This window comes from Melozone crissalis, unplaced genomic scaffold, assembly GCF_028551555.1.
Source record: "Melozone crissalis strain CALT ecotype California unplaced genomic scaffold, PUWL_Pcris_2 ptg000081l_1, whole genome shotgun sequence".
In the NCBI taxonomy this organism is placed as follows: domain Eukaryota; kingdom Metazoa; phylum Chordata; class Aves; order Passeriformes; family Passerellidae; genus Melozone; species Melozone crissalis.
Window position 1 is genome coordinate 12,529,179 of NW_026535858.1, and position 22,194 is coordinate 12,551,372.

Here is a 22,194-nt window from a genome sequence, read left to right on the forward strand (position 1 = left end):
ACTGTTCATTTATCATAGGAAATAACAGCACTCACATGCTGCTTTTCTTCTATTTGAATCTAATTTCACGAATCTCTGCAGAAAGCTAAATATACCTATTCAATGTACACTTAGGAGGGATATTGCTGCATTTATAAATAATCTCATCCTTTCTCTGCAACAATACAGATATTTTTCTTCTGGAATTAAAATTCATCCTAATATTTTGCTGTTTTGCAAAGCTTTGAGCATTCTCCCTGATATCAACAACATGGATTTTTTTTCTATCTTAGTTGCAGGCCAGTATCTGGACTTACTCTCAAGGAATCCTTCATGACCCTGTTAAGCTACAGTAAAAATATCTATTTAATATTTTTCCTTTTATTTTAGTTGTCACAAAATTTTTGAGCATGCTTCATAAATCTACCAAATGGCTGTTCTGCCAGCTGGTGACTCATCAGCTTTTAGAGATACAAAAGGGAAAGATGAGCTATTTAGGCAGGTGTAAAAGTGTGTAAGGAACAGAGTGGGCAAAATGCCTCCTTGGGGGATGTCAAGCAAAGGTGTAAAAAGGAAATTTTAAGCCCTCAAAAGGCAGCTGTTTGTTCAAGCTCCTTTTTTTTTTTTTTTTTTTCTTGCTTAGAAAAATATTTATCACACAGTTTTTAATATTCCAGGTAGTTTAGTAAAATCTTCCCATGAAAAATAGGATAACAAATGTCCTTTAATGTCATATGAGCCTAATGTGCACCTTCCACAATGGAATTTTGCTCACACATTTTTGTATTTTTACTTCTTTTCTGCATTTTTCCTTCTTGTTTCTGTTATTATTGTGTAATACACAAGTAAGGTAGAGAGTAAGTGTAATAAACTAAAACCAGATCTGTTTAAGGCACCACTGACAATTTTTGGTTTTATCCTATACTAAAAACCAGAAGCATGAGCCTTGAAGAAGTATTGAAATATTCATATACTCATTTAAAGCAAGAATATTCAGAAAAGTCTACTAGAAAAAAGTTAACTACTGTAATGGAAATTTGTGCTTTTATTTAAAGTCCTTCAGCATTGGTGTTTCTCTTGTGTTTTCAGATCCTGGAGTCAGGTGATTTCAAAATTATTTTTCTGAATATATGAAGATATGTGCTCGTGTGTGTGCGTGTTTGCTTTTCCACACCGGTGGAGAAAGCTGTGAAAATATGATGTAGTGCCTAAAGTCTCAGAAGTGAGAAGGCAAAAAGGAATTCAGATGTTTTTGTTTTAAACAGGATTATTTCTTTTAGAAATAGCTCCTGATTATTGTTTTAGGTCTTTTTTTTTTTTTTCTGCCCTGTTAACATTCAGAGTTGAAAATACTTAGGCTGCATGTTGTTTCCAATTACATCTGTCCCATACACAGCAATCTGTCACAGTGGCTTTTGATCTAGAGCAACATAACTGAGAGGAAAATTCTCCCTTCAAATGGACTTCATTTTCTCAAATGCTGGCAGCATTTAAAAGGGATCTTCACCGTCTCACTTTGCTTTATATTCAGTTCAATTTGAGGTGTTTGTTTTCATCCACCCCTTTATTTTATTTACTGCTCTCTTGAGCAAAGGAATACATATTTCTTTCTCAGCAGAGGAACAAGCAGTGCTGGTTTCCAAGGTATTTTTGGAGAGAAGCAAGCCATGGCTGCTTGCAGGAGCACAGAAGAGGAGATTCAGCTACATCCTAATCTGGAAATGTTTGTGCTTATTAACTTAAGGTGCATCAGTGACCTGCTTAATTGAGAAATTCAAAAAGGGAGAAGAAAAAGGCCCCTGTCTCATTCATGCTGTAGTTTCATCCAATGAACAGTTTAGGAATAAACTCAGCATTGTCCAACATTGCTGGCTGGAAATCACTGTGAATGCAGGCAGGATTTGCTATGAATGGTGTGTTCACTGGATGGGTGTCATTATGGGGAAGAATAGCGTAATAGAAAGGAAAAAAAGGTAGTAACTTGCAGGTAATTACTTGCTATCTATAACTTAGTGCAAGTATGGGAAAAAAGCCCTGCTTTTGGCCCATGTGGAGTGCTTTGTTTAGTAATTTACCCATCAGCCTTTTGATGTACATTGTGTGCCTCTAGCAAGGTGTTCTAGCCTCCTATTTGCCTCCTTTGTTAATGTAGCTGCATATCAGTCTGAATGCTTCAGGAGCCTTTCTGAAATACCCACTAAATCTCTTTCTTGGACAGGATGTTGTAACATCTCTCTCTTTAGTGTATAATACCCAGTTGGAGTCATTGCTACAAATCTCATTATTTTCTAAGCCTTCACTGGGTGTGTGTGGCATTGCTTTAAGTAGGTGATGTTTCAGTAGTTCCTCCCTCTGAGCTTTTTTCCTTCTGCTGGATACAGCTTCTCTGTACAGTATATAAACAGAGATTATCACCGTGTCTTTTTCTTCCCTTATCTGACGCATGCAGCAGAAACAGAGGTGTCTGGAGAGCTAAAAATTAACAGAGACATGGGAAAGACTTCCATAAGATGACAGCAAGAGGAGATTAATACTTCTTAATGTAGAGACACAAGGCCGTGCTATACCTATGCCAAATAATCAGCGCTGCAGCGAAGGCAAATTGTGTGCATTTTGCTTCTCTCTAAGTGAGGGCAAAGGGATTTAATGCAACTGTCAAATTACAATGGAATACACGTAAAAATGCAAGGCCATCCCTTCACAAAGAATGAGAATCAGGGAAACTCAATGCTGTGAGGCAGTAGGGACTCCCTGTTCTACTTTACACCATGTGGAGGGCCTGGTTTATTAAATGTGACACATTTATTAAATTGCCATGTGTGCAAGTCCAATTAAAATGTGCGGTTTATTAAATTGCCATGTGCTGCAAGTCCAATGGGAATGGGGTAAGTGAGGCAGCAGGGTGGTGCTGGGTGAGCTGTGGGAGGAATTTTGCCTTCTTGGAAGGTGGTGTGCAGCAAATGCTTGGATGGATGGCATCCTGGAGTGTTCCTGCAGGACCTGTACAAACGAGTCATTCGCACCATTATCTTCTCCAGCTTTGAGAAACTTCATGGCACAGCCAAAGCTTCCATACTGAATAGTCCAGGGGGCTGTTCCCAAAATGAAACAGATCCATCCCCAGTGTGTGTAACCCTGTTTTGGGTCACAGTGCATCTCGTGATCTGCACTAAAGTGAGGAGGTTGTGTGGTGGTGTTTGCAGGGGTCCCAGGATGAGGGAAGAGACAAAAATCTTGACTCCATGCTTCAGAAGGCTGACTTATTATTTTATGCTATATATCATATTAAAAATAATTATATGTTAGAATCACACCAAAGAATAAAAGAAAGGATTTCATCAGAAGGCTAGGAAGGAATAGAAAGGAATGGAATGATAATAAAATCTTGTGACTGACCAGAGAGTCTGAGACAGCTGGACTGTGATTAGACATTAATTAAAAAACAACCACATGAGACCAATCACAGATGCACCTGTTGCATTCCACAGCAGCAGATAATTATTGTTTAAATTTAATTTCTGAGGCCTCTCAGCTTCTCAGGAGAAAAAATCCTAATGAAAGGATATTTTATTTTTCATAAAATATGTCCGTGACAGGGTTGCTTCCTGGTAACTCCAGCAAGGCACCAGCAGTGTCCAGAGAGCAGGTTTGGGTTGGTGACCTAAAGGGTGGGCAGGTTTGAAGTGCTGCTGACTGGCTTTTTCCAGAGGCAGGGACTTGGGAATGGGTGGATGTAACAGCAGGGTCACACTTGTTGTGATAGTTCTTTAGAAAATGCTAGAAGCAGGCATGAAGAAGCCTCAGATGCCACTTCAGTATCCCACTCACAGTGCTGTTACAGCCTGGCTCCACTGGAATTTATTATTTTTTTTGCATGTCTTCTGTCAGGGCAGAGGCAAATTTCCTGGAATGTTCCTGTTGCTGAAAATCTTTTGATCCTAGAGTTAGCCAGCCTGCCACGTTGCCTGCATGGTTCTGCAAAATCTTTGTGGAAATCTGGTGGCAAATGGACTTACTCCTGGCTTTGTTTTACGTTGTTGCTTTGTGGTCTGCAATTATGTCACACAAGTCATTAGTGTTGAGAGCTCTGGGATATCCTGTTAGGTTTTTGCATGGTGAAGAATTAAAAATAAGCTTGCCCTCCTCACGTGCTGTTTTCCACCCCTTTTCAGGATTTATGTGCTGCAGCAGGGGGTTCATGGTCCGTAGTGTTTGCATTTCATTGAGGGCTCTTGAATGTAGAAACCTACAGAGGCTTAGCTTTGGACATGAGGGGGAGGAATTAGAATTGCATGCAATCTGCAGGGTTTTCTTTCTCACTATTATCTAAATTAACAGTTTACTGTTTTCTTTGTGTCCCTTTTATTATAGGCTTAAGTGCTTAATCTAAAGCTTAAGGGCCTTACTACGAACAAATTGAGAAAAGCCCATAAGGAAATACAGCTCTGGTTCCAGGAAAGGAGCAGGATTTAAAGGACCAAACACCCAGGGCTCCCACCATGCCATTTTCCATTTTCTGTCCCAGGGAGTGGTCTGGCCACATGTGCCTCTGTGCTCCTGGCACACCTGGGTGTTGCAGTGTGTTCTGTTAGTTTATTTAATTACTCCCCTATTTTCTGTATCGCTCCCCCATTTTCTGGAATGGTTCTGCCCTCACCAGTTCTTCCCGCCATGGTATTGTCTGTCATTTGGTTACCTTGGTTACTCCCGCCACAGTTTATGTCAATCCTCTCTATTATATAATTTCCCCTCCCCTGTGTTTCCTTATATGTGAATTTGTTCTCCTCCTTGGGCCCAGTCAATCACTCCCCATTCCTCCTAGTTTGCCAGAATCTTCTGTGCTCAGGGAGACTTGATTTGCTGTAGCTCCGGGGCCCCTCCTTTACATTGTTTCTATTGGGTTTTCTCTCATGCCTGTTATCCTAAGCCCACTCCCTTGCCTTCCCCTATTGGTTCCTTGTAAACCCCTCCCATGAATTCCTCCCCCCTTTATAATCATGTTGCACCCTTTGTTCGAGGTCACTCGCTGGCAGACATGTTAGATTCAACATCTGGGTGTCTGTCACTCCCTGGTTGACAGTAAATCTGACAAGTCCCCAGTGAGTGTCTGGACTCTTTACTCTCATCAGCCAGCAGCGATTCAGTCCGCTGTGGCAACAGCCCGAAGCCTTCTGACGCCGAGGGGTGCTCACACATTTGCAGTTGGGTGTTGGCCGCCCTTCTGCCAGCCGGACATCTGACCTTAAGGCCACACCACGCTGCACCTGGGGATGTGGGAAGCTCACTGGGGAGAGGGAGCTGTGGTTGGAAAGCCTGGTGGTGCTGGGAGCTGTGGGGAAAACAGCCCAGGGCTGGTGAGGAGCTGACAAAAGTTAAATCCATGTTTAATCATGTTAAATCCAGAGGTTATCCAGAGGGATAACCTCAGCCAACTCCAGAGCTACAAAGGCTGTGCACTCTTAAATACTCACCTGCAGAGAGCCACCAAGTGCTGCTGAAGGAGAAATGTCTCACTTCTTTCATAAGGGCTTTGGGCAGAGGACGCCAAGGACCTGCAGCTCAGGAAAATTAACTTCTTAGAAACCTTGCATGATCTCATCCCTAGCAGACCTCAAGGAACCTCATATCAAAAGCTTTTAAGAGTGGGGTGTGGGAATTCACAAAATCAGAGGGTTTTGGGAAAGCTGCAAAAGGCAGGCCCCAGAGGCAGTGGAACTGTGATTAGAGCTAAGCAATAGCCATGAGATAGGTCAGCAGAAAAATTATTTAAAATGTAGAAAAGCAAGGACAAATAGAACAATGATTTGTGTGTTAACACTTGTTTAGAATAACTCTCTAAGCTACAGAAAAGTTTATCTAGCAAGATATTGGGAAGTTTGAAGCTTAATAATGGAGCTCTGGGCATTGTGTTTGAAGGCTTACAAGCAGGTATTGTATTCAAAATAAGCAAGCATTGTTTTAACCAAAGGTACATGTGGTTATGGTGATTGGATAGAACTACTGTCAATGTGTTTGGCTTTGTGTGATTGGTCAAATAACTTTTAAAGTAAGTTGTAACATTGAGTTCTTGGTCTGCTGCCTTGGATGTGAGGTGCTGGCATCTTCCCACTGTCATAACCATATAATGAGACTGATGCTGGAAAGTAAAACAGCTCAAGGCACGTTCCACAGCAGCCCTGTCCCATTCGTGATTTGTACATAGACCCTGGCTGGCGTCATGGGGTTTCTAAATTTTATTTTATTATTTTTTGTTTCTGGCTCCTGGTCTTGATGAATAAGCATATTACCTTGTTTGTTTCAACATTACCAGCTATTTTCAGTTTTTGTTAAGGTGCATGAAGATTTCCGAGCTTGGCCAGCCATTAATTATAATTTATTTTAATTACTGCTTGAATCCCTGAGGAAATTAAATACAAACCACATGCAGCTTAGCTACAGAGCTGGCCCTGCAAATACACAGCAGCTCAGGATGATAAAGCTTTGGATTTGTGCTTCCTTCCTCTTGTTAGGCTTTTCTCAGCTGAGCTCCAGATACTCATGCACCAAGCACAGTCTAGGGAATGTATTAATGGTGAGATGGGAAGAACATACTTCTGGATCATCATTGCATATGTTGGTGACACTAATTTGCCCAACAATACCATGTAGTTACTAAAATAATGTTGGGTTCATCAGCTGTTTTGTAATTTTTGAGGTGAGAAATATTTGTAACAGCAGCGTAGATTATTTGGGGGTCATGAAAGACATGAAAAAAGACATAAAAAGACATATAAGAAAAAATTCTTTACCAGACAGTGCCAAACTGCCATTAGAGGAATCTGATAGAGACAAAGTACCATGATAATGCTGATATCAATCAAGTTGGAGCCTTGGGAGACTCATGGGGAGCATGAAGAGGGTCTCCCATGTGAGAGGCCCTTTCCCTTTCTCTGGTAATGGTGCTCTGGAACTGTAAGCAAGGGAGGAGGTTTCCATGGTTGTAGGGATTTATCCCTGATAAAGTAAGACTGCTATCAACGCTCCTGCCTGCTCACTGATGTTTCATTAGACAGGCTTTGTTGAAAAGAAAGCTTTATCTTGTAAAATGTGTCATTATATCTTAACTTCTTTTTTTTTCCTGTAGCTTAGAGTGTGGTTTTTGTTTGTTTGTTTTCAGTTCAAGCTTTAGAAAATAGCTCAGCTTTCTGAAATGTCACACAATTCTCCCTCAGAAAGAATTCTCTTCAGATCATATTGTACTTCAATTTTTCAATTCTGTATTGACCTGAAATTTAATGCCATTGAACATTTTATATTCACTTCATGTAATAAAGACTTTTTAGTTCTGGTAGAAAATGGCTATAAAATAGGGAAAGTACTTGATATAAAATAATCCTTCTGTAGTCAACCTGAGCTTTTCTATAGCAAACAAACTATAAAGTTTGAAGTGATGATGCCCCACATACTATGACTGACAGCTGAAAGGTTACCAAAAAATGTTTAAATGCTTTTTTGGGTGAAAATTCTATTTGAGAATGCCCTTAGACCTGTCATTGAAAAGAGGACTGAAAAAGAAACAATGTTGGAACAAGGAACAAAAGATGCTGCCATCAAAAGAATACAGACACCTGTTGCCAAAGCCATTCTCATCTTCTTTCTTTCTGGTATTATGATAAAAGGGAAGCATCTCAGGTAGCAGGTCACTGTGGCCAGCTCCTAAACTGTGACACCACAACTGTATCTGGGTCAATCTGGGAGGGAAAATAAAGTTGCTAAAGGTTTGTTGGGTTTGTTTTTTTAAATCCTGCTGCTATGGGGCCTATAGTTAGTTTTCAATTCAAGCTTTAGTTCCAGTGCTGAAGGTATGAGAAGGTGACTGTCTAATCTGTTTATCAAGTTTTACCAGCAGTGTGAAGAGGAAAGTACAGGAAGAGAAGTGTTACTTAGGCAAAACAGTCAGGAATTGCGCCACTTTTTAGGGAAAGGTGATGGAATGGCTGTTCTGCATGCACAGTGTCTGTATGAGACACTTGGGAAGGGTTATTCAAAGGATGGGAGTTCAGCCTTGCTCATATTTGTAAGGAAATGTATCTGAATTTTACCACCATGAAGGATTTTAGGATACAAGTTAGAACTTTGTGATTTTCAGAGAAGTGAGATTTTTCTGCAGGTCTATTTCCCCAAAATTACCTGGTTTTAAGGGACGATAGAAATTCGTGAAAAGGATTTTACAGTATGATGCAAAGAGATGATTCTCAAATGTCCTCTGGTTCTGTTTCTGTAAATCTCAAGATCTTTGTGTTAGGGAGTCTAGAGAAACTCTTCATTGGATGGTGCTTATCTTTCCTGCCCACTTATGATTTTTGAGCCTTCTTCCATTGCACTAAGCCCATTATTCCAGCACCTTCCTGAAATCTGAAATTCTTACAGATTTTCTGTCCCATTGTGGCTTTCCTCCAGCACAGGAGGAGCTGCTTGCAGTGCATGTCACCCACCCACCAATGCCAGGGTTGCTCAGGGATCAGCCCTGTACCCTGGGGCTTCTGCTGCTTCTGCAGCTCAAGATAAACTCTCAGCTGGGAAGCCATGGGATTCCTCAAAACCAAAAGCATGTGTTTTCCAGGCAGGAATCAAGCTTCTCAGTGAGACAGCATTTCCTTCAAGCCTTTGAAGGACTTAAAGCTTCACATTTCTGACATCTTTATGTATAAAAGAGTTATTTTTAGTCAGTTTTAATGGTTTTCTATGATTCCCTCTGAGCTCTCCATAGCTGGTAATTACACACCTGCTCTTGCAGGCAATAGGAATGTGAAAGAGCTTCAAAATATTTTTTAAAATCTCCTGAATTTCCATCAGCAAATTGTGTGGATTATTTTCTCTTTTTTTCTGACAATATGTCTCCTCCTTAAAATATGTGATGGTGGAGACATTGAAGAAAAAAAAAAAGTTTGGCATTTTCTTTAGTACCCTGAAAATGACAGGTTTTACTCTATCAAAACCTTTCCACAGGATTGTCTTGGCTTCATTCAATGAGTCACAAGCACTAATGGGGAGTATTAAGGTCCTTATCTCCAGGGAAGTGAGCAAAGCCCTTGCAGACAGCAGATCAGTGAGGGGGAAATACGAAAGCAGGAAGAGAATGGCTTTCAATGAGGTTTTACTTACCCAGCTGCACTCATATTTAATGTTAGAGCTGGGGGAGGCTTTTGTGCAATTGCTGTGCTGTCCTGACAGCACAGACACCCCTGAGTGGTGTCTGAGTTTCTTCAGCTCTGGGCCCCTTCAATACCTCCCAATTAGTCCCTGTGTGCTCTGTACTTGGTCCAAATGGGGGACAGGCCAAGGAGCCAAAAGGAAGGGGACAGAAGAAACTGGTGCTCTTTTTCCATTTCCCTCCCCATTCTTTTCCATTACCCCCCTCATTCTTTTCCATGTTCCCTCCCCCCGATTCTTTTCCAATTCCCCCACTCTCTTTTCCTTTTCCATGTTCCCCCCCTTTCTTTTCCTTTCTTTTCCATGTTCCTCCCCTTTCTTTTTCTTTTCCATGTACCCCCCCTTACTTTTCCTTTCTTTTCCGCGTTGCCCCCTTTCTTTTCCTTTCTTTTCCATGTTCCCCCCCTTTCTTTTACTTTTATTTTTTCCCAGTTTTCCCTGTTTTGTTGGTGGTTTTTGGGGGGGTTTTTTTTGCGTTTGTTTTGGTGGTTGTTTTGTTTTGTTTTTTGGGTTTTTTATTTTTTTTGGTTGTTTATTTTCCTTCAATTTCTAGGCCCTTCTCTCTGTTCTGCTCTAGTTTCCCAACAATCTGGAGAGAGAATGTAAGATGAGCACGGGATGGAAAACCTTGTGGGGAACATGTGAGGCTACTTTGGGTGGAGTCTACACAGTCTTTGTGGCTTTTTGCACCAAACCATGCATGGACAGAATGAGGCAGGGGGTTCCCTTAAGAATTGGGCAGAGTCAGTCCTATCCTTTTTTTTTCCTATCCTTAAGAGATGCAGCTCCAAGGCTGACAGGGATCATGCAAAAGGCCTGGAATTCCAATAAAAAACAGAAGTGACTGCATGGAAGCCAGTAAGTGCTGCAATAAAAGTACTATTTAACCTGCTGACTAATACAAAAAGGTTATTTCTAAAGGTTATTTCAACTGGTGGGACAATATATTTAGAAATTAAATTAATCCAAACAAATAGAGAATTTAACCCCATTGTCCTGGCTAAATTCCATCTTAAATAATTACATTCTGGCTACCTGCATTCCCTCTGGAGTCTCTGCTGGATAAGTCACAGCTTTCACTGTGTGCCTCCACTGTTCAGAACAGTTGTGTGGCACATCAGCATCTGGGAAATCCTATCTGGCAAAAAAAAAAAAAAAAAAAAAAAAGGAGGTAAAAACATTTCAGGGGAAGTCAGGAGCAACTGCTCTGTCACAGTTAATTTGCTAGCAGGATTGGTAGATGCAAATCTGGCAGAGTGCTGCCAATAATGTAAACAAGCAGTGGTTAGACACACACACACACAGGCTGGATTAGCACTTTCTCTTTTCCACATCCTTCCTGTGTTAGTCATTCCTGAAGCTGAACCTCTGTTCCAAAGCCAGGTGGAAGTGGCTGCCTGTGCCTTTGGTGCCAGTTCATCCTCCTGGCTCAGAGCATCAGCTGAGCAGTGGCACAGGGGGAACTGGGAGGTGGCACTGGGGACAGAAAGGGCCTGGATAAATCCCTTCCCAGTGGCACACGTGCTCCTGCAGCCCTTTGGGAGGTTCAGCTGAGGCTGCCCCATTTCCAAAGCCCTGCTGGGGAAATGCAGTGAGACACTGAATTCAGATCTAGCTCAGCATCCCCTCCTCGGCCTGGTACAAAGCAGTGTCTGCCTGTGGCTTTGGTGCCATTTTGAAGGGTCACAGAAACACCACAGTGATTGAATTAATTGTGTTCATTGCAAGCTCATTTGGAGAGGACCTTCCCTGTGAATCTGAAATGGGAAAGCATGATTTGAGGGTGATGTACTGCCTTATCCATGATTTTCTGTTTTCTTTTCCTGTTCCACTTCAGAAAACAGGGCACACTGTGAGCTGACAGGATGATTAAGCTGTAGCCAGCACACAGTGGACAGGTCAGGGAGTCCTTTTCCCCCTCTGCTTTTTGTTGGAATTCTAAAGAAAGATCATCTTTCTAAACATGAGGCACTAAGAATACAAGTGGTTAAATCCACTGGTGTTTGGATATGAAACCACCAGGAAAATTCAGAGCCACCAGCTACTTTAATAGTGGCTTTGGGACAGCTTTGTCAAAATGCAGGCAGCTTGTTAAAATAACCTGGATTTGGCAGCTATCTCTTCATGGCACTGCTTGTAAAAAGTGAGGACACATCTGGCTGCTGGTGAGAGCTGAAATGGCCCAAAAGTTTGGCACGTGCACACCACCCCATGAGGAATTTCTGAGGGTGCTCCTTACATGTAATAGAGTGAATTGACAGGAATAACAACATCTGAGGCAAAGAAAGGGCTCCTTTTACCTGGACAAATGTTCTGGCAGCTGTGCAAACACATTCCTTGGGAAAATTAATTAATAGAAATGAACACTGGCAAGCAGGTTGTAATGAGGATTGCTTTTGATCAGAAAGATCTTCTGGTGATTAAATCCAAAATCTGCAAATTTTAAAAGTTGTTTTTATTTATTTATCAAAGGAAAACATTTTCAGCAGGATAAACAGAAAACATATTTAGCAGCTTTAAGCTCTTCTTAACATTCTCTTAAACGATTCAGACGTTACCATTTCTCCACAATAGATATTTTGTTGGGGAAACTAATTTGAATGTGCATGATAGATGAACTGCATTGAAAACATCAATGTTTATCAGCTCTAACCCTTGATCTTAATTAACTTCATATCTGTTTCTTCAGAAACCAGCAATGCAATCAATAAGCTTGTATCGAAGAAGTCGGGAGCAAAAAAATAATTTCAGTTCTTTGCTTCTGGCCAGTTTGTGGATACAGCAGCAATAGGGCTGTACTGCCCTCAAATTCTGGCTGGCCTTGATGGAGGGCTTGATCCTTGCTATAGAGAAGGACATCATCTAATGATGCACATATAGGTTAGAAAAGTACCACACTTATTTATCCTTCTTCTCATCCATTGACAGTGGTTCTGGTGGGAACAATGGAGGGAACCACTTCCAACACTTATTTCACGCCGAGAGGAGATTAGTACCTGACACCTATTCCTTGGGAGAAACTCGAGTGGCTGATCCTGTGTCCCCAGGAAAATGTCAAGGCAAAATGAAGGGTGCAGCTGCAGTGTCCTTGGGAGCACATCTGGGTAATGTTCCCCAGATGCCTGAATGCACTAGCAGCACTGGCAACACTCTCTCCCTTTTGCCAAACCCTATTTGACAGTGCTTAGACCCTGTGCTAAACTCTTGGAGGGTCAAAAAGCAGTAAATCCTTGGAATTCAACTCCTCCAGCAATCCTTGTAAGCCGAGTGTGCTGCTATGCCATGTGATTCTCAGCCTTCTCAGGAATGCACTTGAAGTCTGTCAGTGAGCACTCTGGTGTACCTTGCTGCCATTCAAGCCTAAGGCTGCAGAAATGTAGCTGACCCTAAGTTAATCAGTGGGTAGGAAATGTATTCTTGGATTCTGAAATGCCTTTTCTCAGAAAGGTTATGTAGAAAGGAGCCGTGCTCTGTTCTGGTATGAGAGGCTTATGGGACTTGGCATGTTGTGGTGAAATGCAGGATAAAACAGATGCAGAGACATAGTTCTATCATTTAGTGACAGAATCTGAAGTGTATTTACTAAGTGGGACAGGCCTGGAGAGCAGATAACAATTTTTACAGTGAGATTTCTGTTCAAGAGCCCTTGTATGTGACACACTCTTGCCAGTCAAGGCCCCAGCCCCTCTGTTCCAGGTTGAACCAGCAGCCAGGGGACAGAAATGCTCACCTGTGACCGTGTTCACAGGGGTCTCAGGTTGAGGGAAGAGATGGGGATCTGACTCCATGTTTCAGAAGGCTTGATTTATTATTTTATGATATATATTATATTAAAACTATACTAAAAGAATAGAAGAAAGGATTTCCTCAGAAGGCTAGCTAGGAATAGAATAGCAAAGAATGAATAACAAAGGCTCTGTCTTGGACTCTCTTTCCAAGCCAGTTCACTGTGATTGGCCATTAATTACAAACAAACCAACATGGGCCAATCCCAGATGCACCTGTTGCATTCCACAGCAGCAGATAATCAATGTTTACATTTTGATTCTGAGGCCTCTCAGCTTCTCAGGAGGAAAAATCCTAAGGAAAGGATTTTTCATAAAAGATGTCTGTGACGCTCATCTTGACTGGCTTGGCCAGGTCCTGGTTTGCAGCTGCTGCACATCACATTCCAACCTCCTGCTCAGCCTCCTGCATGGCATCACACAGCTGTGGCCACTCAAGCTCCAAACCCATTAGGATCCCATCTACTCCGCTGTGGCTGATTATTTGTAATCCAATTTCAGCTGCATAGCTGGTGTGACTGTGCCATGTGTAATTGTGTCTATCTGTATTTTAATACAGATTTGTATAAACCATAATAGGCAGCTGACATGCTTTATGCATTTTTAATGCCTCAAAGAGCTCCATGTTTAGACGTAGGCAGTGCCTCCTTGGACAGAAGGAATGTTTTACTGCTCAGGAAGTTAACAATTGGCTCAGTCAAGCACAAAAGAGGCCTGCATCCAGCCTGTCAGACATAGGGATGTTTCCAAAGAGGTGAGAGTAATTAATAGTCTGATAAGAAATGTCAAATTATTCTATGAAGAAGGATGGAGAAATGAGACTGAAACTCAGAAACTCAATGAATCCTCAAGGAAGCTCCCTCCTAGAAGTGGAAAACCCAGCCTAATTTCCCTGACCAAGAGTCTTCTGTGACTCTAACTCAGAGGCAAAGCATTAATAGTGAACTGCAGCCTCTGCTGGAAGTCAGAGAATGTCCAGTGACCTGAAGAGCTGACATCATAAGAGACTTTTTTCCCAGAAAAAAATACACACTTGCTTCATGATGGTCTTTATATGCTTTGTGGTTTTGTGCATTAATACTTACATTTGAAGTAATTTTAATCTGACTTGCATTCTGAGGGGTTTCAAGAGTTTTGGCATCAAGGTATCCTATTTCTGTTAGAGGGAGAGTGGTTGGCTTTTGTTTACCATAATGGATGATGCATTAGTGTTTTATTCATTGGGATATTGGTTGGTATTTTGTTTTCTTTCTTTCCTCCAGTAATTCTCCTAAATTTCTCCAAGATAACCAAACAGTTACATCTCCAGTCTATAGGGTGACTTGGGATGCAGGGTGTGAGTGGAAGAAATGTCCAATGGGTACAGCTGTTATCCAAGTCAGTATCCTGCTGAACTGAAATATAACAGTCAAAGGAGCCTGAGGGTCCTGAGGGAGTCTCACACTGATAGATATTGGGTTTGATGTCATCTTTGTGAAAAAACACCAAAAACAACAAGGAGAAAAAGCAACCCAAAATCTCCCTAAATACATAAACGTACAAACGCTTGGCTACAGGCTCTGTGCTGTGTTGCCCTGGACGTTGCTGACAGTGCCCTGAAGTTTGGGAAATGTGATCAAGGCCACCTGGGTCTTTCACAATACTGATCCAAATTTAAGTCTCATTTTTTGTAAAATATTTCATTACTGTTAATGGATGGGATGTGGGAGCCAGGGATGCAGTTACAGCGGCACAGAGGGTGCAGACAGATTTTAAGATGTGTGTTGTAATTACCACCAGAGTACCAGCAGGAAACACTCTCAGTAATGCATTTAGAAATTCAGCACTACTGTGGTGCTGATAGTTTCCCCACCACTAAGAAGAACTACCTCATTTTTTCAAAAGCTGTGAGAGGACTCAGTGTTTGAAATATGCATTTGAGGAGGGATGCAATAAATTGCCCAGAAAACTTAGGGATTTTTTTCCCCCATTTTGCATATTTTCCCTTAAAGAATTCCCCTGGGTGTTTTTATTTAAGCAAATGAAAGCTTAAGGACATTTGTATATGTTCATGTTTCTCTAAGTGCTTGAGTCTACTTATTAGATTATTTTTTTTCCTGTGTCATGGAGTTAGCCATAAGAAGTTTATGTGTGTCTATTCATGTATTACAGGTAGGGCTGATAAGAGTTTCTGTGATTAAGGTGTTCAAGCATTTCTTCTTATTAAGAGAAACTGAAAAAAAAAGGTGTTATAGCTCTTCAAAACATTAATTTGAGAGCAGATTTTTCTATAACAGGATCATCTGAATTTTATTTACATATATTTATAACTTTTAGCAAGAATGTTTGGGTTTTTTACAACTAAAATATGATTAAGCAGGTTTCTTTTTATTATTTTAAAGAAAAGGTGAGTGAGTCATCAAAACACCCTACTATTCACACTTTGAGTGAGGCTTTGAAATTTGAATGGAGCACGGAGTTGCTGTTAGGAATGCTCTTATAATGCCTATTTTAAAAAGCTCCAAGCCTTTGAAAATATCTGGTTTGCTGGAGTTCAACAAAGTTCATAATTTTGACCGCTAAGTTTTCTAAAGCTTCTGCTTGGATGGGGCATGGTTTAGCACAGGACTGAAAAAACCTGTCTGGTTATTATATGTCATGTCAGTGCTAGCAATAAAAAAAGAAGAAAGTTATTTCCCTCTTCCAAGAAGAAAAACTCCTTCTGGGGCTTTTTCCTGCTGGTCACAGGAGTGAGAGCTGGAATTTGCAGAGGAGGCAGGCAAATGCTGGTGACAATGTGAAACAGGGGAAAAGGACAAAACACAGAAGTGTAGAGGTGGTGGACAAAAAAAGAATAGGAAAAAAAAGTCTGAAAGCTGTGAGCTGAAAGTTGTACCACAGGGATGGTTCCATCTCCTCACCTCTGAAAAATGGTGGGAAGATAAATTGAATGATCTTTATGAAGCACTCACATAGAGTAATGATAAGCAGCACAGAAACACCCAGGAGGGTATTAATAATTCTGTCTTCAGAACCACATTTGTAAATATGCAGTAAATAAGGCCTGGGGCAATACATTGAACAACAGGCAGAAGAAGAAATATTGAATTGCTACTCACTTAGTGAGTGCAGTCCATTCTATGCACAAAAAGAGACAGGAAAAATGCTGTGAAAAAATTTTCAAAGGTTATATCATAATCAGCACAGAAAAGGGAAAGTGAGCTGGGGCAGATCCAGCAGCCTTAATTCTTTCCTCATCAAAGAGAGTTTGTCTTTATGATCTTAATACAGTCCTTTTAGTATTTTTGTGTTTGTGAAGCTGTGGATATGTAGCACAAAATATTATCTCATGAAGCTTGAAAAAGCTCAGGAAAGCAACAGGGTTTCAAGAACAGATTTCTGTTCAAGTAGCACAAAAACAATTTCACTATTGGGATGAGGTTGGAGATATGTAATTGCATTCTATCTGGCATGGGTGTGCTTATAATGGTGATATAAATGTTCTAATCATGCTTTTCATGCCCATCCAGCATTCTCTAGCTCACTACTCTACTGTGACTTTAAAAGCATCTCTAACATGCTGGGAGGAATGAGACAGAATATTCATGACAATTGGGATGTTTTCTCCCGCTAAGATGTGTTTTGTTTGTAGGTAAACATGGAGTAGAAAGGGCCCCTTCTCCAGAAGCAGTGTTTGCAGTTCCACAGGTATTGACTTAGCAGCTCTACCCTGCCTGGCTGAGTGAGCTGGATTGCCCTGAATAAGCACATGAAACGTGTACCTGGTGTTCTCATTAAAGCCAAGGGCCATTCATCTCTCTAATTGCAGCAATGCCCTCCAGCATAATTTCATCCCAAATGTACCATTCTTCTTCTGCCTGAACAAGTGACTTAAAAACCATCTGGAGCCTTGCCAAGCACGAACAGAAAAAAAATCCACTGGCTGTGATATCACACCAGGATATTACAGGATGAAAAATGGAAGAGGTCAGGCAAGGTGGTGGGACTTTTCTGTCAGGCTTCTGGAAGTATTGACATGTAGTGCCTGAACATTAGCAGTCATATTATCTAATAAGTCCCACAAACTAGTTGGAGTCATAGCTTAATAAGTAAAGATTTTCTAAAATGCTGTGTTAACCTTTGGGGCTGAGGAAGAAAAGGCAAGGGAATTAGGCCTGGGAGCAGGATGGGCAATCAGGAGAAAGCTGCAGCATGCACTCAGGGGAGCTCTCTGAGCACATATGATGAGCCTCAGGAAATGGGTTCCTTTTTGAACCAGCCAAGCCAGTGAGCAGGAATCAGGATTATTTGGGCTGGGTTTACAGACTCTGCATCCTCTCCAGACCTGGAATTTATTTGCACTTTGTAGGACATAACACAACAGTCTCTGAAGGAAAAGACTGGTGTTTCTTGGTTCTTTGCAGGTTGAGTTCATCACTGTCAACAATAGTTTGCATGTTTGATTGATTCATTTTAGCCCTGGGCTATCTGCAATAGATTTTCACCACTGAAGATTAGGAAGTAACACTAAATATCATTTACTTGGCCTAAGGACATGTACTAAGATGCTTCTTTTCCTTTTCAATGGGCAAGAATCACTCCATTAGCTTCAACATTTATCTCATGTATTCTCTGAAGTGAGAATTTTCCTTCTGTGGTCTACCGAGCTATTAGAAACAGTGCATAAAATATTAGAAAGGAGACTACTAGAACTAAAGAGCTTTAAGGCCTTAGTGAGAGAAACTGCATTTTTATAATATGTGAACCTGATATTTCTCTGTCATGTGCTTTCTTCCTCAACTGTTTATGCACTACTGCACCAACATGTGGAAGAGCTGATCTGAGGCACAAATCCTAAAAGAGTGGTAACATCTACCATTCCCTGATTTTAATGCAAATTTTCTGAATTTACTGAAATTTCACCCTTTGGGTAATGATTTTTTTTACTGATAAGACGTACCTTTAAAATGCTGGAAATGCCACAATGGAAATATAGAATTTTTTGATGCAATTTAGTAAGTTGCGTTAAAACAATAGAAAAAGAACCCTTGGTCCCCTGAATTCTGGATTTTTTTTTTCCTGTGAAAACACCCAAATGGATCCTATACTACCATAAGCCAGATCCTCTCTCTCTTAGAAATCAATTTGTGCTTCATGGCACCATATGACATGACAGACGGGACCAGACATAAATGAATACAAACCCAGGTGCATCTTCATAAGAGCTCCTCCTCTCCCTCTCCCTATCCTTTTCCCCCTCATTGTTTTCATTCCTTAAGAGCTGAAGCTTGAAAAACAGTTTTCAAACCAGACTTCCTTTTCCTGAATACGTGGAAAATCAGTTGTTTGCGTTGATCAGCCTCGTGTACACTGGAAATATGATTTTGTTTTGTTGTTGCTAAGACAGGGAGATTTGATGACTCAAAAAGCCCCATTGGTATGTGGGGAGGGGCTAAATTCCACGATGTTTTTGGATTATTGTGTGTCCCTAGTACCCAGGGAGATGGAGCTGGTGTAATTTCAAGTGTCCTTTGGTAATTAGGCAGCGGGATGCCACCCTGCATGCACTAGTAGTGGCAAAGGTCTTAATTAATATTTACTCAATAGGTATTAGTGGTTGATGTATGCTTGCACTCAAGGCCCAGGCTGCAGTCTCTGATACTCTCAGTACTGTGAGTGCTTGATAGTGGAATTGTGAAACTTTTTATCTTTGGGCAAATTTCAAGAGCAAGCTTTGGGTAAACTGTAGTGTCTTTTAATGGAATCTGTGACTTGCCTAGGAAGGTACATATGAGCCTGTAAATAGACAAGGTGGAAGCAGCACATGGCATTCATTATAACTAGAATATCTTTCCTTAAGTTACCCTTTCAGAGCTCTCATCATCTGCCCAAAGGTTCAAGCCAAAGCAGGGTCAAAGCATTGCATGGGGCAAGCTGGAGCAGAGAAGGGTTTACAGGTGGCACAAAACCCTCACGTTGTCTTTGCTGGTGAATATGTTGCTGCCACTATTTCCTTCCACTATGGAAGGATTGTGTCCATATCTTGTTGATAGAACATGTGTTGTTTTACTGGTGATTCTCCCTTGACTTGCTTTGTCATTACCTTTCCTTTCAGAGGAGGGGAGAAGAAAGACGTTTGTTTCTTCTTTCCTCTTCCTCACCACAAATGAACTTGTTGCTGGATTCCATTTAGGATAATCTGGTGCCATTCCCAGAGCATGTGCTTGCCATCCCCTTGTGTCCAAGAATAATTGTATTGTATGTACCATTTATTTCTGGAGAGATAATGTATTTACAGTGATCAACCCTGTGTATGCTGGAAATATGATTTGGTTTTGTTGCAGTTATATTCTCCTTTTTCTCTGCTAAAATACAGGAAGATAACTGTGTTCTTTCCTTTGTGTGTTGTGTGATCTCCTGCTCTGCATGGACAGAGATCACTTGTGTGGGAGAGAGAGCAATTGTTTATTGATGTAATGGAAGCAAGTGAAGGCAAAGTAAAGGGCAGGTAAATGGCAGCATCTTTTTGAAAGATATGCAGAGTGTCTCCTGCTTCTTTTGAGGTACTGGCAAGTCTGGCCAGTTAGTTGCCCTAAGGGGAGTCTTAAATACACCACTAGAGTGAAAGTTCAGAGTATGAGTAATTAAGGAAGTCCTTATCCCTGTTCCCATTTTATCTCTCTTCTCTTTCAGTGGTGTTTGTTTCCTTTCCACAAAGACAACAACAGCTCTGAGAGCTGATGAAACAAAGCTTGGCACTGTCCCAAGCCAAGGTATCTTGCTCTGGGGCTGCATCAGCCTGAGCTTCTCACTTATCCTGCAGTTGTGTGATGATTTTTCATAGTCTAGATTGGCCACCTTTGCTAAGAAGGAATTGGGATTGCTGATTGTGGTTGTGCCTGTATTTGGATACCAATATTAAATATATTTAAAAGGTCTTTTGTGGGCAGACATGAGCTCATTCTGCCTGTGCTCCAAGCCCACATATTAGTCTGCTAATGTAGGGAAAGAGTTCATCATGTCAGGCTGGTGCCCTGTCAGCTGTGGCTGCAAGGTCTCAGCTGGGTGTGAGGAGCAGATAAAGTCACCTGCTGCACAAGTTCAGCCTTAAGTGCTCAGGGCCAGGTCCTTCAGCATGGCAGTTTCCCTGTGTGACTGTGTGGGAGTGGCTGTGGATTATCTCCACATTTGTCTTGTCCCATTTCCAACCTGAGATTCTTTTTCCAACCTTTCCAACTTGTGTGCTACCAGTCCCCAGATCCCTTTTGAAAAGGGATCTTTCTCCTCAGTCAGAGAACAGCCTTAGCCTGAGGTGCTCTTGAGTTCAACCCAACACTCTCAAACACAGAAGTTGCTAGCTGCAGTTTGAGAGCAGTTTCAGGTTTTCTCAAATGGACTCATTGATGATAATGATTTATCATATTAGGTGAGTTATTTTTATAGTACAACCGAGAAAATATTAATCTTTGTTTATATACATGGCATTGCAGTGCTGATTTTATAGCTTTTTAAATATAGGAATTTCTAAGAGAATATCAATATTCAAGAGAATATTGATAAAATATTGAATTGAAAATTCAAGAAAGTGTCAAGAGAATATGAGGGTAGCTAATAGGTAATGCCTTCTCACCCACTAAAAAAGTTAATTCCTCTGAGATGTGATTGGTGTAATATATTATTGTATAGCACCTTATTGTTCTACATTTAAAAGGGAAAAAAACAATAAAAAGAGGCTTGTGCCTAGGTCATGAGACTGGTCTAATAAACCAAATACTTCTAGTGTTGAGAAAGATAGATAGAAAAGGATCTAGAAGGCCCTGAAGGAATTTTTGCAGAGAATGAGAAGAAATCCAAGCACCCCATGTCTAGTCTCATATAGTTTTGATAAAATGAATACTGTTTCATTTTTTATTGCTATAGACTACACTGCAATGTTTGCAATATGTTTCTGCACACGGTCTTATGTATGATTTCCTCTACAACATGGGTATGAATCACAATGTTCATCCCCTCCATCCCTTTCTTCTTTCAGACCCATCTTTAGATATCCAGCAGGAATGCTCAGTAACTTTGTATTTTGACTTTTCTGCGAGTGTCCCTCAAGAAAGCACATGCCCCTCTGAGGCATCCTGACAGCGGCTGAATCATGTTCTGCCCTCACGTTGCACTGAATCATTTGTAAACCACAAGTCATTGTTCATTTTAAAAAAGTTATTTAAAAAACCAAGGAACCTCCAGAGCAACCCAGAACAGGTCTGCCAAGCAGAGGGTATATCCAGGAACACAAAACTGAAGCACTGACCAAACTGCTTGTGTGTGATAATTGGGAGCGAAAGCCGCACACTGCTCTTTCTCTCGTACATTTATTGCATGCAGAGTCTCTGTCTAATAGGTTTCTTTAGAATCAATATTTACAACAAAAGCTCATTCGTGTGTTGTTTTTCCAGTCCTTGACAAGATGACAAAAACATTTAGAATACAGCATTAAGGGATGCAAAGTGTCAGAGAGTTTTTAAATCAATAAGAATCCTTGGTAAAGCGCATTGATGCTTTGGGGCACACTGGTTTTATAAATACCAAGCATTTCTCTGACATCCCAAGAGTGCAACTCCGATTGTGTTTGGTAGCAAACTTGTGGAACATTTGTATTCCCCAAAAAGATATTTATGAATATAAATAAATAAACCAGGTTGAGACACCTGGAATTTGGAGTACTCAGTGCATAATACAGACCCTGCAAACTCAAGGCTGTTTATTACAGTATTTCTGCTGGCTGATGCTTAAACAATTCCTTAAATTGTCATTACTGATGGCTCTGGTAATAAGATATCACAGAAAGCAGATGCTGTAACAACTGGGGCAGACCAAAGCAAAATACACAGTTCCAATATGATAGTCAAGATTTGTCTCCAGAATCTATTAACATTATCTCTGTGCATCCTACATGCAAACTACAATGATTATAAATCCAGCAAAGCACAAAGACTGAAGCATTCTTTCCTGTTGGATTTTAAACTGGACTCTCACTCCTTGGAAAATCTCTGTGCTCTAAATAGCACACTGTCTCCATGGCAATGTGCAGTTCAGTTTTTAACTTTTCAGCACATAAAAATGGTAATTTATTTGTTTTAAGAACTCCTGCAGTTGTCACAGCTATGAAAGCCTCGGGACTGGGCACTTTCCAAGAGCAGCCAAGCCACCAGGTTAAAGACTGGGTTAACTGCCAGGAAGTGCCCGACCTGAAGGTCATTGTTGTCTA